This window comes from Eumetopias jubatus, unplaced genomic scaffold, assembly GCF_037043125.1.
Source record: "Eumetopias jubatus isolate StellerSeaLion01/CBP00866 unplaced genomic scaffold, mEumJub1_p1.0 scaffold_16, whole genome shotgun sequence".
Taxonomy (NCBI): domain Eukaryota; kingdom Metazoa; phylum Chordata; class Mammalia; order Carnivora; family Otariidae; genus Eumetopias; species Eumetopias jubatus.
This window is the reverse complement of record NW_028274822.1, coordinates 37,274,615-37,290,994: the sequence shown is the minus strand read 5'-3', so window position 1 is coordinate 37,290,994 and position 16,380 is coordinate 37,274,615. Positions and strand designations below refer to the sequence as shown.

General features: G+C 44.8%; 1 pseudogene; it reads right to left on the bottom strand.

Moving 5' to 3' along the window:
• Positions 1-714: 714 nt before the first annotated feature.
• On the bottom strand, positions 715-1,040 carry LOC148162264 (small ribosomal subunit protein eS24 pseudogene; annotated as a pseudogene).
• Positions 1,041-16,380: the final 15,340 nt, after the last annotated feature.

Here is a 16,380-nt window from a genome sequence, read left to right as displayed (position 1 = left end):
TTCCTTGGTGATATCTTTTGAGGCATGAAACTTTTTAATTTTGTTGAAGTTTATCTTTTTTTCTTTTGTTGCTTGTGCTTTTGGTGTCATATCTAAGAATGCTTGTTCTTTTTTTTTTAAGATTTTTATTTATTTTTGAGAGAGAGAGAGAAAGCGCATGTGAACACGAGTGGGGGAGAGGGGCAGAGGGAGAAGCAGACTCCCTGCTGAGCAGGGAGCCTGATGCAGGGCTCGATCCCAGGACCCTGGAATCATGATCTGAGCCGAAGGCAGATGCTTAACTGACTGCGCCACCCAGGCGCCCCTAAGAATGCCTGTTCTAATCCAAGATCATAAATGTTTATATCTATATTTTTTTCTAAGAGGTTTTTTTTCCCCCACATAAAAGCTTAGTTTTTGTTTGGTGGGTTTTTTTTTTTAAGATTTTATTTATTTTAGAGAGAGAAGGCATGAGCAGGGGGAGGGGGAGGGGGGGCAGAGGGGAAGGGAGAGGGATAAGCAGAGTCCATGCTGAGCTCTAAGCCAGACATGGGGCTTGAACTCATGATCCTGAGATCATGACCTGAGCCGAAACCAAGAGTCGGCTGCTTAACCAACTGAGCTACCCAGGTGCCCCAAAAGTTCTTAGTTTTTTAAACCTCTCATGAAAAATCTCAGTCACCACAGATAAAGTCACTGCAGAATCTTTACTCCTTTTGTTGTCCAATCTCCCACTCACTTGTTGCCAGCGCCAACACTGGCTTTTGCAGTCTCCCTGACTTTTTTTGTTCCATTCTTGCGTTCCTTTCCCTGTTTCCGTGAGGTATTTTTCCTCTCATGCAGGCCATGTCTCGCAAGCCTATGTTTAGGTTCATTTTTCTTTGCATAATCCAAGGAATCCTAAATCATGCCAAAGCCAGTTGTCTTGCCACTCCTAAAATGGTTCTGGATCCAAATACAAAGATGACATCTGGTGTGGTCTTGTACATTTCCGCTAGTTTTTCCCAAAAATCTGTCTTAGGTACTGTTGCCTTTCTGGGGTGAAGAACATCAATGACCATCTGTTTCCACTGATGTAGTTGGTCAGTCATGAACTTCCTGGTCTGGAGAGTTACTGTGTCATTGATGATGGTGGCCAAGCTTCAAGCAGCCAGGCAGGAAAAGAGAGCTTTCTAAGAGTTTTATCGTTTGGGTTCTAACATTAAGGTCTAGGATCCATTTGAGTTAATTTTGACATGTGTATGGTTTGAGGAAGGAACCTTTTGTATATGAATATCCAGTTGCTAAAAAGACTATTCTTTCCCCATTGAATTGTCTTGGCAGCCTTGTTGAAAATCTATGGACTATAAATATGAAGAAGTTTATTTTTGGACTCTCAATTCTCTCTCATTGGTCTGTATGTCTAGTCTTATACCAATACCACACTTTCTTGATACTGTAGCCTTGTAGTAAATTTGAAATGCACAAGTCCCCCACTTTGTTCTGCTTTGTTTTGACTATTGTTGGTCCCTGGCATTTTCATATGAATTTCAAGATCAGCTTATCAATTTCAACCAAAAAGGCACTTGGGATTGTATAGAGATTGTACTGAGTCTGTAGGTTAGATAGGGAGTATTGCCATCTTAAAAATATTAAGTCTTTGGAGCACCTGAGTGGCTCAGTCAGTTAAGGGTCCAAGTTGGTTTCGGCTCAGGTCATCTCGTGGTCGTAAGATTGAGCCCTGCGTCGAGCTCTGTGCTCAATGCAGAGTCTGCTTCAGATTCTCTCTCCCTCTCCCTCCCTCCTTTGCCCCCTGCCCTGCTCGGGCTCTCTATTTCTCAAATAAATAAATAAAATATTTTAAAAAATAATTGTCTTCAAAAAAAATATTGTCTTCTTTATTTATTTAGGTTTTCTTTAATTTCTTTCAATAATGTCTTAAAGTTTTTGATGTTCAAAGCTTATACTTCTTTAAATTTATTCCTGTTTTATTTTTTGATGCTATTATAAATGTAATTATTTTCTTAATTTCACTTTTGGATTATTTACTGCAAGTGTATACAAGTAAAATTATTTTTTTGTATCTTGCATGTATAGTTTATATTTTTTGGTGTATTGATCTTGTATTTTGTAATTTCGCTGACCTCATTAATTAGTTTTCATTTTTTTTTAAAGATTTTATTTATTTATTTGTCAGAGAGAGAGTGCACAAGCAGGGGGATCGGCAGGCAGAGGAAGAAGCAAGGAGCCCGATGCGGGGCTCCACCCCAGGATGCTGGGATCATGACCTGAGCCAAAGGCAGATGCTTAACCGACGAACCACCCAGGCGCCCCAGTTAGTTTTTATTTTTAGTGCATTCCTGAAGATTTTGCCAATTCACGATTATGTTGTCTGCACACAGATAGTTGGAGGAACGATCACAGGAAACAGTGCGTGCATCTGGTAAACAGAGAGCTCTCCCAGATGACAGCTTGTCTCATGCTCCCTTGTTAGGTGCTATTCCCCTCTCGCTACCCCCACTTCCTCTGCAGTGGTCCTCTGCAGGGCCACTGTTAGCATGAGGCTGGCACCGGGCGCAGGGCAGGGGCTCAGCGAGGGTCACCTCCCTGCCTCCCTCCTGCATGCGGCGGAAGGTTTAGTGGTCCACACGGGCAGTTCACTTCCTCTGAGTCAGGTGCTGTGCTTGCCTCCTTTGGAGGAGCGTCTCATTCAGTCAGTGAGTGGGGGCACCACTCTGTGCTCTGCTCTGTGAGCAAGGCCCTTCCACTGCTCTGGAACATCGTGAGCAGCAGGCCGGGGGGTTGAGGGGGGTGTTGGGGGGACACAACTCCAGGCAGAAGAACCCTCTCAGTCCTAAGCCCTGCCTGAAGGCTGCCAGGCTGAGCTGCGAGGCTCAGCCAGTCCAGGGAGGGCACAAGGGCACAAGTGTGGATTCCGCCCCAGTGGGAGCCCCAAGCCCCCCAATACCTCTCCTGTCCCAGGTAATCACACAGCTGCACAACAACACAGGATTTCTCAGAAATATTATTCCCTAAGTTGAAAAAAAAAAAAAACCAATGCTATTATGAGCAGAGTCTGTTGAAAGAAGGGCTAAGAACATTTTGGAGATGCATTGCTGTTAGTCGGTTTTATGGCACATTTGCATTTAAATAGATTCTTTAACTCTTTCTGAACTTCACAATAATACAGCCTTAAAATGCTGACTAATTGGGTGGCGTGTGCTTAATTTTCACTTTAATTTTAACACTGATACATTGCCTTATCGTCGCCATTCCGGCTCAAATGACACTTGCAAATGCAAGTTTTAAATGTTTTCTGTTCTTTTTGGTTAAAAATCAGACAGATCCTGGACCTGCATTACAGAAAAGGTGCTCATCTTGTCAGCTGGTCCAGCTGTCCCAGGTCTGAGCTCTTAGAAGTCAGCCGGTCGTGTCTCCCACCTCCCTATCTTGGCAAGCTGCAGCATCGTGCAGGGGAGCTCTGCCAGGAAGGCTCCCCAAGCCGAGAGCCAGACCTGTCCTTGGCCTCAGCCAGTGGCGTGCTCAGGCTGGCTCGCCCCACCTCTCAAGAGCTGAGGATCACGTTTTTAGGAAATTTGCAAGCCAGTTCCTCAGCAATCATTATTAAAAATTAAATTATGTAAGCTTCTAAGTAAACAAATATATTAAAAATGAAGGTAAAATATACTCAAAACTCATTACTTCATTATGGTTTTATTACTACCTATGTCCTCGAGCTCATTCACATCCATGGTGGAAGGACGATATAATTGTATTCAGTAAGGTTATGCTGGTGGCTTAAAATTGGCCCCAGTGGGAGCATTTATAAACCAGGCCCCCTTTTTTTCAAAGAGGCAGTTGCTAACCATGTACCAGCGTCCCACTGAGAGCAACTGGCCCAGCCCTGAGCAACTGTGGGTCTTCTTTCTGTCTTGTTTGTCAGCCCTGGGCCAGACAGCCCCAGGTGGCTCTCAGCATTCCAGGGGAGGCTTGGCCAGTGCCAAAGGCCTACGTGATTTCTCTTGATGTAGCCCAAAGCAGCAAATAAAAGCAGCTGAATGAGACTGCTAAGGGGTCTGTCCTGTTCCTTGCACACTCCCTCGCTCTCTGGACTCAGAAAACTCCCCACAGGGATCTCTACCCACTCCTCTCCTTCCTCCTTGGACCCACCCCTCCTAGGAGAGATCTGGGACCTCAGGCCCAGCTGGTGCTCTGATCTGGAGGACATCCCAAGGTTCTGGACTCCCACCTGGATGGCAGGAGCAGCATCTCACCGATTTCTCAGCCTCCAGCCCCTTCTCAGGTCTTCATCTTATGATGCCCCTCCTCTCCTCCAGGACCCACACTGGTTCCCTGCTACCTGCCCCAACCCTCGACAGCTCTCCTCTCTGGCTCTCAGGGACGCACCCTACCCTGAAGTCCAGTCACAACGCTTAGAATGAGGGGCTTCAAGAGAGGGAGCATGAAGAACACCTTTGTATATCTTAGTTGGTTAAAAAAGGAACACTCGCCCATTAGAAAATCAGTGAAATGGTCCCAGATGTCAATTGTCAGACTTTTCTACCCTATGGCCTCCTCTCCTCCACTATTGCTCTCCTCTCCTCCCCCCTCCCTTACTAAATCCTGCCCCTGCTCCAGGGCCCACATGAAGGCCACCATTGCCTCCCAATCCTTCTCCCCTTGAAACACAGGATGAGAAATGCGATATTTAAAAGGCAGTTAGAGAAGAGGCACCGTATTGCTACCATGTTCCGGGGTGGGATGCAAGCCCCATGACGCAGGACTTGTCCAAAAGTCCACACCCTCATCTAGGGCCTAAAAGGCCTAAAAGTTGGGATGGAGTAGTTCCCCTTCACCTCAAGTACAGAGAGGGGCTTTAGCAGAGCACTTGAAGAGCTTGATTAGCATTCTGTGTGGTTTGGGGGGCACCATGGATGCATGTGCAGTGCCTACCTGGAAAATGAGCAAGTGAGAGGCAGGCTTGCCCCAGGGTGACATCAAGGCAGAGTGAGCTGAGTTTTAAAGGATGGCCGGAATTGAGACAAGCCTAGGAGATTAGGGAGGGCATCAAAGGCAGGAGGAGCAGAGCACAAGTGCAGAGGCTCTAGTAGAAGGGGTGTGTTCCAGCCCCAGGGGCCCCCGCAGATGGCTGAAGAGCAGAGGGTCTTGCCAGCAAGAGGGAGAGGCCCTGGAGAAGGTGCCCAGGGCCAGGTCAGCGCCCTGCCTCCTCGGCTATTCTCCCTCCCGCTCGGTCTCCTGTGCCAGCATCCCCCAGGGCCACTTGGTCTCTCTGTGTCCCCTAATCTCTCTAGATTTTAATCCTCCCTGTGCTGTGACAGCTGCCAGTTCAAACGCCACCTCGGGGCTCCTCCTCCTTCACCTCTCCACTCCACATCTCCGATCAACTTTTCAAACACAATACATCCAACTCTGAACTCATAATTTTCCCCTCAAAACCTGTTCTGTTTTCCTCATCTCTGGCTTACCACACCATCCTTCTAGCCAGAAGTCAGGGGTTTCCTCTGTCCACATAAAATGTATCACCTCGTCACCTGCCTCTCCAGTGGTCACCTAAGTCCAGCCATTTCTCGCCAACTCCAGTGTACCCTCTCTATCCCAACAGCCACCATCACCTCGTACCCAGACACCTGGCCTCCAGCTGTCCCCTGAACCCTCTACTCCCCATGGTTTATTCTTTACACAGTAGCCAGAGTGATTTTTCTGAAAATGTAAGTCAAACCGTGTTACTCCATGGCTTAAACCTTCCAGTTGCTTCCCATAGCACCCAGAATTAAAGCTGCAGCTCTCCTCTGGCCTAGAAGGCCCTGTGTCTGGGTCCTTTCCATGCTCCAGGTTCATCACATGCCCTCCCAAGGCCCAAGGGACCCTGTTCTCCTCTGCCCTCACCATGGCACACCTCTCCTGACTTGGGGTTTATGCACACGCTGGTCTTCCCATCGGAAATGCTCTTCCCCAGCTCTCATTCTTCAGGACTCAGCTTAAATCTCTCCTCCCTGGGGACACCTTCCTTGGTCTCCCCACTGCCTTCACAGAGATTTCCTCCCTCTGCCCCCACCTTTTAGGCACCATCCCAGCATTTGGTTTTCTTTACAGCGTGTTGTATTTTGCTTACTTCTCATGCATCCCTACAAGGATCCAGTGGCCGTACGGAGAGCTGTCCTAGGTGCTGGACACTGAGCCAGGAAAACCCTGAGCTCCAGCTCCTTGTCTCCAGGAGTCCAGTCCCACCCCACCCTCATTCTGCCAACAATTCAGGTGCCACTGATGAGTTATCCTCTCCTTCCCAAGGCCCACCTTCCCAACGCCCACCAGTGGAGGGCGTTTCCCATCCCTTTCCTAGCAAGCCACCTCACTCTTCCCACCCAGGGCCAAATCTGACCTCGTAGCCTCCAGAAACCCCCCAGCCAAGCTGCCCAGCGAGGTGGCTTCTGAGTTATGGAAGGGGCCTTGTCCGCAGAGACCACAGGTTCACCGAATAGTGGGGGCAGAGAAGTGGGGAAGAGGAGAGACAGCAATGTACAACTGGGCTTGGGGCTGTCCTCCTACCTCCCTGCCTAATCTCCTTGATAAGGTTTATGCCATTTTCAAAGAGCTTCCTAAAGCCTTGTTTTCTGTGTTGGACATCTTCCTGGCTTGAGGTCTAGGGTGGGTCTGGATAAACCAAGGAATTTTTGTGAGGTTAAAGAAAGATAGCCTGGAGCACCTGGATGGCTCAGTGGGTAGAGCATGTGACTCTTGATCTTGGAGTTGTGAGTTCAAGCCCCACGTGGGATGTAGACATTACTTAAAAATAAAATTAAAAAAAAAAAGAAAAGAAAAAGGAAGAAAGTTAACCTTTAGGAGTTTCTTTTGCTTTTGTCTTGTTTTTCTTGTTTTTGTTCACTTCCTATTGTGGAAAATTTCAAACATACACAAAGGTAGAGCTAATTGAATGATAAATCTCTATACATCTCCCTTTGCGCCACTCCTGGTTCATCTTTACCTCACCCTCCAGAGGATTATTTTGAAGCAAATTCCAGAATTCAAAACATTTCACCTGCACATATTCTCATAGTACCTCTGAAAGATAAGGAATCTTTTATGTAAATACAATCCCAAGAATCACATCTAAAAATTTTTGGCAATTTCCTCATAGTATCAAAGACGCAATCAATATTCATCTTTCCCTGGTTGTGTCATAAATGGTTTTATTTTTGTGGTGTGTTTAAGTCAGAATCCAAGTAAGGTCCACACTTGGTTATTGGTTGATAAAGCTCATAAATCTCTTTTAATGTATAACTTCCCTTCCAACTTATTTTGCTGTTGTAATGTATTTGTTAAAGAATATGCTTCAGCTGGAGACATTCTCTTTGTCTCTTGCTGTTGCCTCTGCTTCCTGTGAAAGTCTCGGTTCTTCTTTATCTTTCCTGAGAACCAGGCCGGGGAGGGGGCCGGGGGTCTAGATGTGATGCCATCAGTCATTTCACGGCCCTGTTTTGGAGAACACACCCCTTCCTCAGCAGGGCCCAGCGCTCCGGCGGCCTCAGGCCCCTGGGGTCCAGTCTCTCTAGGGCACCCTGGCACCCTTCCTGCCTGCACTGGGGTGGGGCAGCTGGTGGGGTCCGGGGACCTGTCTGTGTCCATCAGAGACCACTGGGAGCACACCTGGTCAAAGTTAGGTTTACGGTCTTGTGGCACTGAGAGAGGCCGAACCCGGAGAAATGTCTCAGTGAGGGTTAGGAAGGACTTAGGGTCTGATGTGGGCCTGGGGGGGGGGTGATGTGGGGGAGAGCTCAGGGAGCAAGTCGTTCCCTCTAGAGTGGGGGCAGTCTGGCGACGAGGAATAATCACATTTCATCTAGGAGTCGCAGGGCATAAAGTGGGCTAACGCTGTCATCAGTGAAGAAGCCTCCATCATTTGCCTTTGTCAGGAAAGGGGGCGGTCTCTGGACCCTTCTGCAGGTGGGGGCAGTGTTCTGGTGTCTGTCCCTGCTCAGGCCCCACGAGGGTGCTAGGCCAGGGATGGCGCCCAGATCTGCTTGCCCAAGTTTGTGGCCTTCTGCCTCTGCAGTGCTCTCTTGGCCTAGTCCCTTCACCTTTGGGAGCTTATGCCTTTTTTTAAACAATTGTTTTGTCCCCTGACCATCAGTTAGAGGGCTTTGGGGAGGGAGCAGAAGCAGGTGATCCCCCAGCATGTGTGATGGTGGCCCGTAGAGCTTTCGCCTGGGCCCACCCAGCCAGAGAACCGTGCCTCAGTGAGGCCTGCCCTCCATGAGGGGATGCCTGGTACTTAAGTCCAATAAATCCCCTCCTTGTGAAACAACGGAAATGTGTGGACCAGAGGTTGATATTGGAATTCAGAAGGTTCCAGTTCCCTTATTTAATGAGAACTGCATTTTTTTTTTTTTTCCCGGCACTCCACTTCATCATCTGATTTTGCACCGAGGGCTGTGTCATCACAGGGGAGTCTCCTGGATTCATTTGTTTTCCAAAGTGGATTCCCATGGCTGAATAACTTTGTTTCTTTCTATCTGGAGCAGTAGAAATATTTGCTTCTTAGAAACTGTCAAGGTAGCCAATGGACACTTTAATAAGAAACATACTTCTCATCTGTGAGATCCAGTATTTTTAATTAGCTAGCTGGACAGCTACTTGTCTTCTTTAAGGTATAAATTATTAAAGGCCACGGGAGGGAAAATGTCCATTTAATGCAATGACGTGCTTACACCATTTATGTCTCAGTAACTTGGCTTTGCTCAGTTGTACTCTGTAGAGAAATAATGGCAATATTATAAAAGAATCATCACTAGGATGTGATCCCAGGGAGTCAAGAATGTCCCACCACTGTCATAATTACACATCCCTGCTAATGTGTTAAAGGCGCAGGAAATGTCTCTGTGGCTATCACTCAAGAAGCAAGTCAGCACTGGGGATGGAAAGTCTGATTCGGGTTCTGCAAATCCCCAAATGTTTAATGGGGCTCATGGCACGTGCATTGAGAAGAAAGTGGGAGATGGCCAGGGCCAGAGCTGCACAAAATGGTCTGAGACAAAATCAATCTATAACCCCTTTCTAAAAAGTTTGTTCCATGGGGCGCCTGGGTGGCTCAGTCGTTAAGCATCTGTCTTCGGCTCAGGTTACGATCCCAGGGTCCTGGGATCGAGTCCTGCTCCGCGGGAAGCCTGCTTCTCCCTCTCCCATGTCCCCTGCTTGTGTTCCCTCTCTTGCTATGTCCCTCTCTGTCAAATAAAATCTTAAAAAAACAAAAAATAAAAATAAAAAGCTTTTTCCTCTCTATATTTTTATTTTTAAAGAGCTGTACTTGTATGTAGGCTGGGATTTGCTACTGGAAATGAATGTAATCTCTGAACATGACATGAGGCAGGCATGTCATTAGAAAGCAACCACGGTCATTAATGGTGGGCACAATATTAACAACAGCACTGCCTGCTGTCATTTATAGGGCAACCCTCGGATGCCACGTACGGCGCACATCTCATTGTCCCCACAGCTCCGTTTAGCCAGTGAGGAAAGAAAGCCAAAGAGGCTGGTGATGTTACATAGTTAGGGAGTGATGACGCTCTGGTCAAACCTGGGTCTGACTCAGCTCAGGGTCTCCTCCTCCAGGAAGCCTTCCCTGACCTCCACATACCCTCTACGTAGCACCTGCATCATACCCTGGGACCTGCTATGTGTCTGCCCCCCATGCTAGACTATAAGACCAGCCTGGGAACTTCTTCCTCACTTATTCCCAGCCCTGGCCCAAAGCAGCCTCTGAATAAATTCCTCCAAAATGAACCCTCTGTCAAGTCATGCCCCTCCTTCCTTTGGGGCCAGGCTTTGCCACCTCTCTGTCCCTGTGTGGTCCTCTGAGTCACGCTCACGGGCACCTGGGGTGTGAACTCTGCGAAAGGGGCCATCTCTTACAGATAGAAATAAAGCATGAAGTAACGAGCCTTGGGAATGCGTCTTCTCTAAAAAAGGAACACAACAAGGGAGGAGGGGCAACTGTCGAGAGATAGCCAGCAGACTGTGAGGACAACCGTCTGCAGAGAGATGCATTTTGTAACTGAAGTCTTGCTGGCAGCTCCCTGCAAGGAAGCCAAGGCAGGAAGAAGGGTCTGGGGAGTCCACTGTGAAGGTCAAAAGTTCGTGCAGTTGGAGAAGTGGGGACAGCCCAGGACAAGGGGCCACAGCTCGAGGACTGAGGAGGCACAGAAAGCCTCATTTTAAACTCAGATCCATATTCATACCCCTATTTGAGGATGAAATAGCATTCAAGAGAAACAGACTCCGTGGGTCTGGAGGGGAATGCCAGGTAGACTAAACAGTGGGTCATTATATCAGACACTACAGTGAAGTTCGGGGCTCTGAGCTGAGACTGTCTGCATCTGAATGCTGCTGGGCCACTTTCCGGTGTGTCAGATCTTGGACTAGTTGTTAACCTGTCTGCCCCAGTTAAACCCTCTGTAAAATGGGGATGATGCTTATATGCATTTAACTGGGGTGTTCTGAAGATTAAGAAGGTTGATACTTGCAAGGGGCTCCAGTCAGTCAAAATGGCCAGCATGGGCTGGGCACCTGCTGAATGTCAGTGCTGTGGTTAAGTGCCACGCATGGGCTAAGGCACGCGGTCCCCTGAGAATCCCCAGGAGGTCCGGTACTTGTATTAGCATCAACCCCATTTTACAGATGCAGAAATGAAAGTATAGGTTACCTACTCTCTTTCCCGAGATCACACAGTGAGGAAGCAGCAAAGCCAGGGGTTCGATCTGGATATTCTGGCACGAGAATCCTTCTTCTAACCACTGTGCTATTCTGTGTCTCAAAAATACTTTTTTGTTAGTATCAAGGTACCTGTTGTAGGTTGAATTGAACTGTTTTCCCAAGAAAGAGCTATTGAAATCCTAACACCTGGTATCTGTTTGTTCTCATTTGGGTGGACTTCCCCCCCTACACACGTGTCTAAATATTTCCCATAGACAAGTTCTCAGGTAACTGTTTTTGGATTCACCAAATGAACAGGTCCTCTGTGATATCATCACACATGGCCTCGGGTGATGAAAGCAAACCCAGCAAATGAAAATTCTATTTTACCCTAAAATAAATTCTTTCCTTTTAAGAACTGGTTACATTCTGGCTCCAATGTTACCTTTGAAATATTGCTTGCCTTTCTCCTCTGCCCCGCATCCCCCTCCACATGATCTCTCTCTCGGTAGGAAGGAGAAATGACGGGGGAGGAAACACTCTCCTTGTCACTTCTATCCGACCAAGAAGCAAGAACTGGTTGGTGATGTGGAAATGGCAGGACCCAGCGGCATGTCCCCTGGAGACAAAGAAGGATGGGGTCCACGACACACTCTGGGTCTTAAGGGACAATTCATGCCAGCAAGGAACTCTGGCTCTGACAAGGAAGTACTGAGCAAATAAAAGCTAGAACTCTCTACAGCTGCCGAAGACCATGTCTGAAAGTGGGGAGGCAGAATGTAGAACTCACAGCCAGACAGCATTTTTGTAAACGAATGGAAGAACACCAATGGCCATATTACAGAGGTTATTCTGAGTGGAGGGGACAAAAGATGGCTTCTGTTTTGTTTTCATTTTATTTTGTTCTGTGTTACCTTTTTGTGCTTTCTGTGTGTTCTGCAATAAACACCTATGACTTCTGGAATTAGAAAAGTTATTTTTAAGAATATGAGCATGGGGTGGGGAGAAGATGGTTTATTTTGTAAGACCTCATGAGTGATGACATAAAAGTCACCATATAAAAGATCACTCTTGAAAGACAAGCTGTAAACTTTAAAATTTTTACCGTGAAAAAAATAGTTTGCAACTGATAAAAAATGTCGAAACCTTGGATAGCAAAGAACTTGTCAGTGTCTGCAGTATTAGGAATCAGTGAGCACACTCCTGACTCCAGGCTCTTACACCGGCCATTTCATCTGCCCCAGCACTTCCCCCAGACTTCTGCCTGGCATCCTTCCTCGCTTCCTCCAGGTCTCTGCTCCAATATTGATCAGACTACCCCCAAATAGAAAAGCACCTCCCACACCCTATCACAGGTGTGTCTGTTGTCTTCTTCCCCTCCCTGGAAAGTCATCTCCATGGTAGCAGGGACGATACCATTTGTTCATTGCTACACCCCTGGGGCCTGAAACAATACATATTAATAGGTACTCATTAAGTATTTGTTGAATGAATGAAGGAATAAAAACGAATGCATGCATGAAATCAGTTAGATGTTTCAGGGGGTGGGACAAGTGTCATTTTCTGGCACCTGGTCAGGAGACCCAGGTCCCCTCCCCATTGGCCCCCTGAGGATGACACATACACTAGGCTCTTAAAACTAAGCCATGGCCTTAGCCCCAAACTCCAATATATTCAGTGTCTGGTGAGTTCTTCCAGTCCCTAAGAAAAAGAATTTAAAGAAATTGGACATGCAAAACACAGACTGTGCCCCCTAAAGGCTAACTCCCACTAAAAGGAATCAGGATTCCTTAGAGAAATGGCTGATTCCAGATGTGGGGCCAAAAGTATATAACATAAGCCTGGTGCATCTTGTCACACCTGATAACAAGGAGCTCTCAATTACCATCAGAGTGATGATGAACACAACCCAAGAGCCAGCTTGCAGGATCTCCCACTGCCCAAACATGAGACCATTTGAATAATAATAACAACGTTTTGAAACACATCAACTGTATGAAAATCAATGAATTCGTAATGATATTCAAAAAAAAAACCACCCCCAATTAATCCATCATCTTGGGAAGTTGCTAAGGCACAAATTTCTTATTCTGAAAATCAATAACAGAAAAGAAAGAACTGAACATTTATCCTGCTTTCCTCTACAGACTATAGTTCAAGATAATCAAATTAAGAAGGAATGTTTCTTTCTCTAGAAAGCCATTCAAGCTAATAAATGAAGAAGCAATGAGATAATTAGAAAATCACCATTTTGTGAATTCCTGATGAAAAACAGATCCAGGTAGTAATAATTAATGACTGCAAACCATTCACTAAAAGTCAATGGAGGATATTACAATGAATGGATCAGGGTGAAAAATTAAACCCACCGATCAATGTTAGTTAGCATCTCCAAAAGTGGGCAATCAGACTTTATGTGCCTGTTGGGGTGATGCAGTAGGAAGCGCACAGCACCACCGAGGAAGTCATTTTGGGAAAAGGAAACCAAGGTCTGAATCTAATTAAGGCTTTGACTCTAACTCCCAGGAGGAGGAGCTATCAAGGACAGAATTAACAGACAGCCCCAGGAAGCAATAAGCCAAATCCAGAAATGTTAGAAATCCTACTAGACAAATAACTCAGGTTTTTTTCAATAAACATCTAAAAAAAGGGAGGACAGTGTTGTTAGATCAAAGGCAACTCGAGATGTCACAACCAAATATGGTGTGTGGCCCTTATTTTCATTCTGATTTGAACAAAGCAACTACAAAAATACATTTTTGAGATAATCAGGGGAAAGTGAACATAAGCCAGATATTAGATACTATTGGAAATTACTTATTTGGTTGAATATGATAATCTTGTGGTTAGAGTTTTTAAGTTTACTTTTGGAGATACATACTGAAGTATTTGCATGTAAAATTATATATCATTTGAGATTTGCTTTAAAATACTCTGGCAAAATATATAAGTGGGAGCTTATAGCTGAGACAAGAATGCTGAAAGGTGGGTGGGTCTTTGTAGGTGTAGCTGTTGGCCCCTGCAGTTTTATACCCATGCAGTGTCTCATCCATCCAAACCGGGGAGAGAGGACTGGTTTCCTTTTTTAAAAAAGTTCTAATTTATTGTAGACCAACACTTTTATAAAGTACAATAAAAGTGAACTGCCAAAAGAGCTAAATGATTTTAAAAAAGACATTCAACATATAAATCTAAATTTTTCATTGGGTTCAAGGCACAAAAAATTATATTTCAATAAATATAATCAGAACAAACATACCATATGGAAAGAGAAAAGAGTTCTTTATATGTTTTCCATTGGATGTGTGTATATAAGTGATGAATTTGGAGAATTGCTATCTTACATTCATAACTTTTTGCAATTCCCCAAGCATAGCTCAGACTTATGAGTAAGATAGAGATTCCCCATATTAAATGTCTCTGCACACAGTCTGAACAAAAATCATGTCTGTCAATATTTAAAGTTTTTAATGTAACAAGCGAGCTTACTTCTATCTTGTTAATTTCTCTAACCTAGCTTGGAGAGCTGCCAATACTACTCACGGGATAATGTACATCTAAACTTTTCTATGTTTTGTTGTCACGACACCTCTAGCAGAGAAATCAGCCCCAAGAGATATGTTGATTGGAATGGCAGAAGAGAGTTTACAGTAATTTCAGCAAGCTCAGGATATCCTTTTAATTTCTATCAAAAATGAAACAAACAATGCTGTATTTTAAGAATTCATCTCCAGTCTATGATCAGTAGCCAATGCCATCAATTTATCCTGTAAAGTTGTAGTTCAATTTATATTACCCAGATCTTTTGATTTAAAAAAATAGATTCCAGAGCCATAATTTCCTTACATGTGCATTATCTTTTGATGGAAAATAAAATTCAAATTCATAGATGTACAAGTGTACAGTAATATGCTACCATCTACATTTCTGATTGTTGAAATATGTCATAAAAACCTATAGAAGTTCTAACTTTTGTTTTTACTTTCGGTCTTTTGTTGCATTCCTTTGTTTTTTTTTTAAGATTTTATTTATTTATTTGAGAGAGAGAGAGAGAGAGAGCACAGAGGGAGAGTGAGAGGGAGAAGCAGACTCTCCACTGAGCAGAGAGCCCGATGCGGGGCTCGAACCCAGGACCTTAATATCATGACCTGAGCCGAAGGCAGACACTTAACTGACTGAGCCACCCAGGCACCCCTTCTTTGCTATTTTTAAGGAAGTTTTGAGGTCATTAAAAATATCTGAGCTATCAACTGTATGATCCAGCAATTGCACTACTGGGTATTTACCCCAAGGATACAAATGTAGTGATCCGAAGGGGTACGTGCACCCCAATGTTTATAGCAGCAATGTCCACAATAGCCAAACTGTGGAAAGAGCCAAGATGTCCATCAACAGACGAATGGTTAAAGAGGATGTGGTGGATATACACAATGGAATCTTATGCAGCCATCAAAAGGAATGAGATCTTGCCATTTGCAACGACGTGGATGGAACTGGAGGGTGTTATGCTAAGCGAAATAAGTCAACCAGAGAAAGACACGTATGATATGATCTCACTGATATGAGGAATTCTTAATCTAAGGAAACAAACTGAGGGTTGCTGGAGTGGTGGGGCGTGGGAGGGATGGGGTGGCTGGGTAACAGACATTGGGGAAGGTATGTGCTATGGTGAGCACTGTGAATAGTGTAAGACTGATGAATCACAAACCTGTACCTCTGAAACAAATAGTATATTATATGTTTAAAAAAAAAAAAGATAGTAGGAAGGGAAAAATGAAAGGGGGGAGTCAGAGGGGGAGACGAACCATGAGAGACTATGGACTCCAAGAAATAAACTGAGGGTTTTGGGGGGGGTGGGAGATGGGTTAGCCCGGTGACGGGTATTAAAGAGGGCACATACTGCATGAAGCACTAGGTGTTATACACAAACAATGAATCATGGAACACTACATCAAAAACTAATGATGTAATGTATGGTGATTAACATAACATAATAAGATAAAATTTAAAAAAATAAGCTATCAGACAAATCAGCAAATCTGGATGTCCAAGTCACATCTTTAAACACTGAATCAAACTGATTCCTTATCTCACAGAAACATAATAAATTTGTTCTCCATTTTATTTTGACAGAATTCTCTCCACAACAAACATTGTACCTCAGCATGCAGTAAGAAGTTAGGCTCTACTTCCATCTATCACATAAAAGCAGGATGATCTTTAATTTAATGCATTTGCCTTTGTGTAATTCACAGATTCTTAATTAATCACTAAGTACACTATTTAGTTCACCTGATCTTTTGGTTTTGGTTTTGGTTTTTTTTTGGTAGCAAGACTTAACCCTAAGGTCCGGAACATGGCAGGGATGTCCACCAGCACCATTTCTGTTCAACATATTACTAGAAGTCCTAGCCTCAGCAATCAGACAACAAAAAGAAATAAAAGGCATCCGAATCAGCAAAGAAGAAGTCAAACTCTCACTCTTTGCAGATGATATGATACTTTATGTGGAAAACCCAAAAGACTCCACCCCAAAACTGCTAGAACTCATACAGGAATTCAGCAAAGTGGCAGGATATAAAATCAATGCACAGAAATCAGTTGCATTTCTATACACCAACAGCAAGACAGAAGAAAGAGAAATTAAGGAGTCGATCCCATTTACAACTGCACCCCAAACCATAAAACACCTAGGAATAAACCTAACCAAAGAGG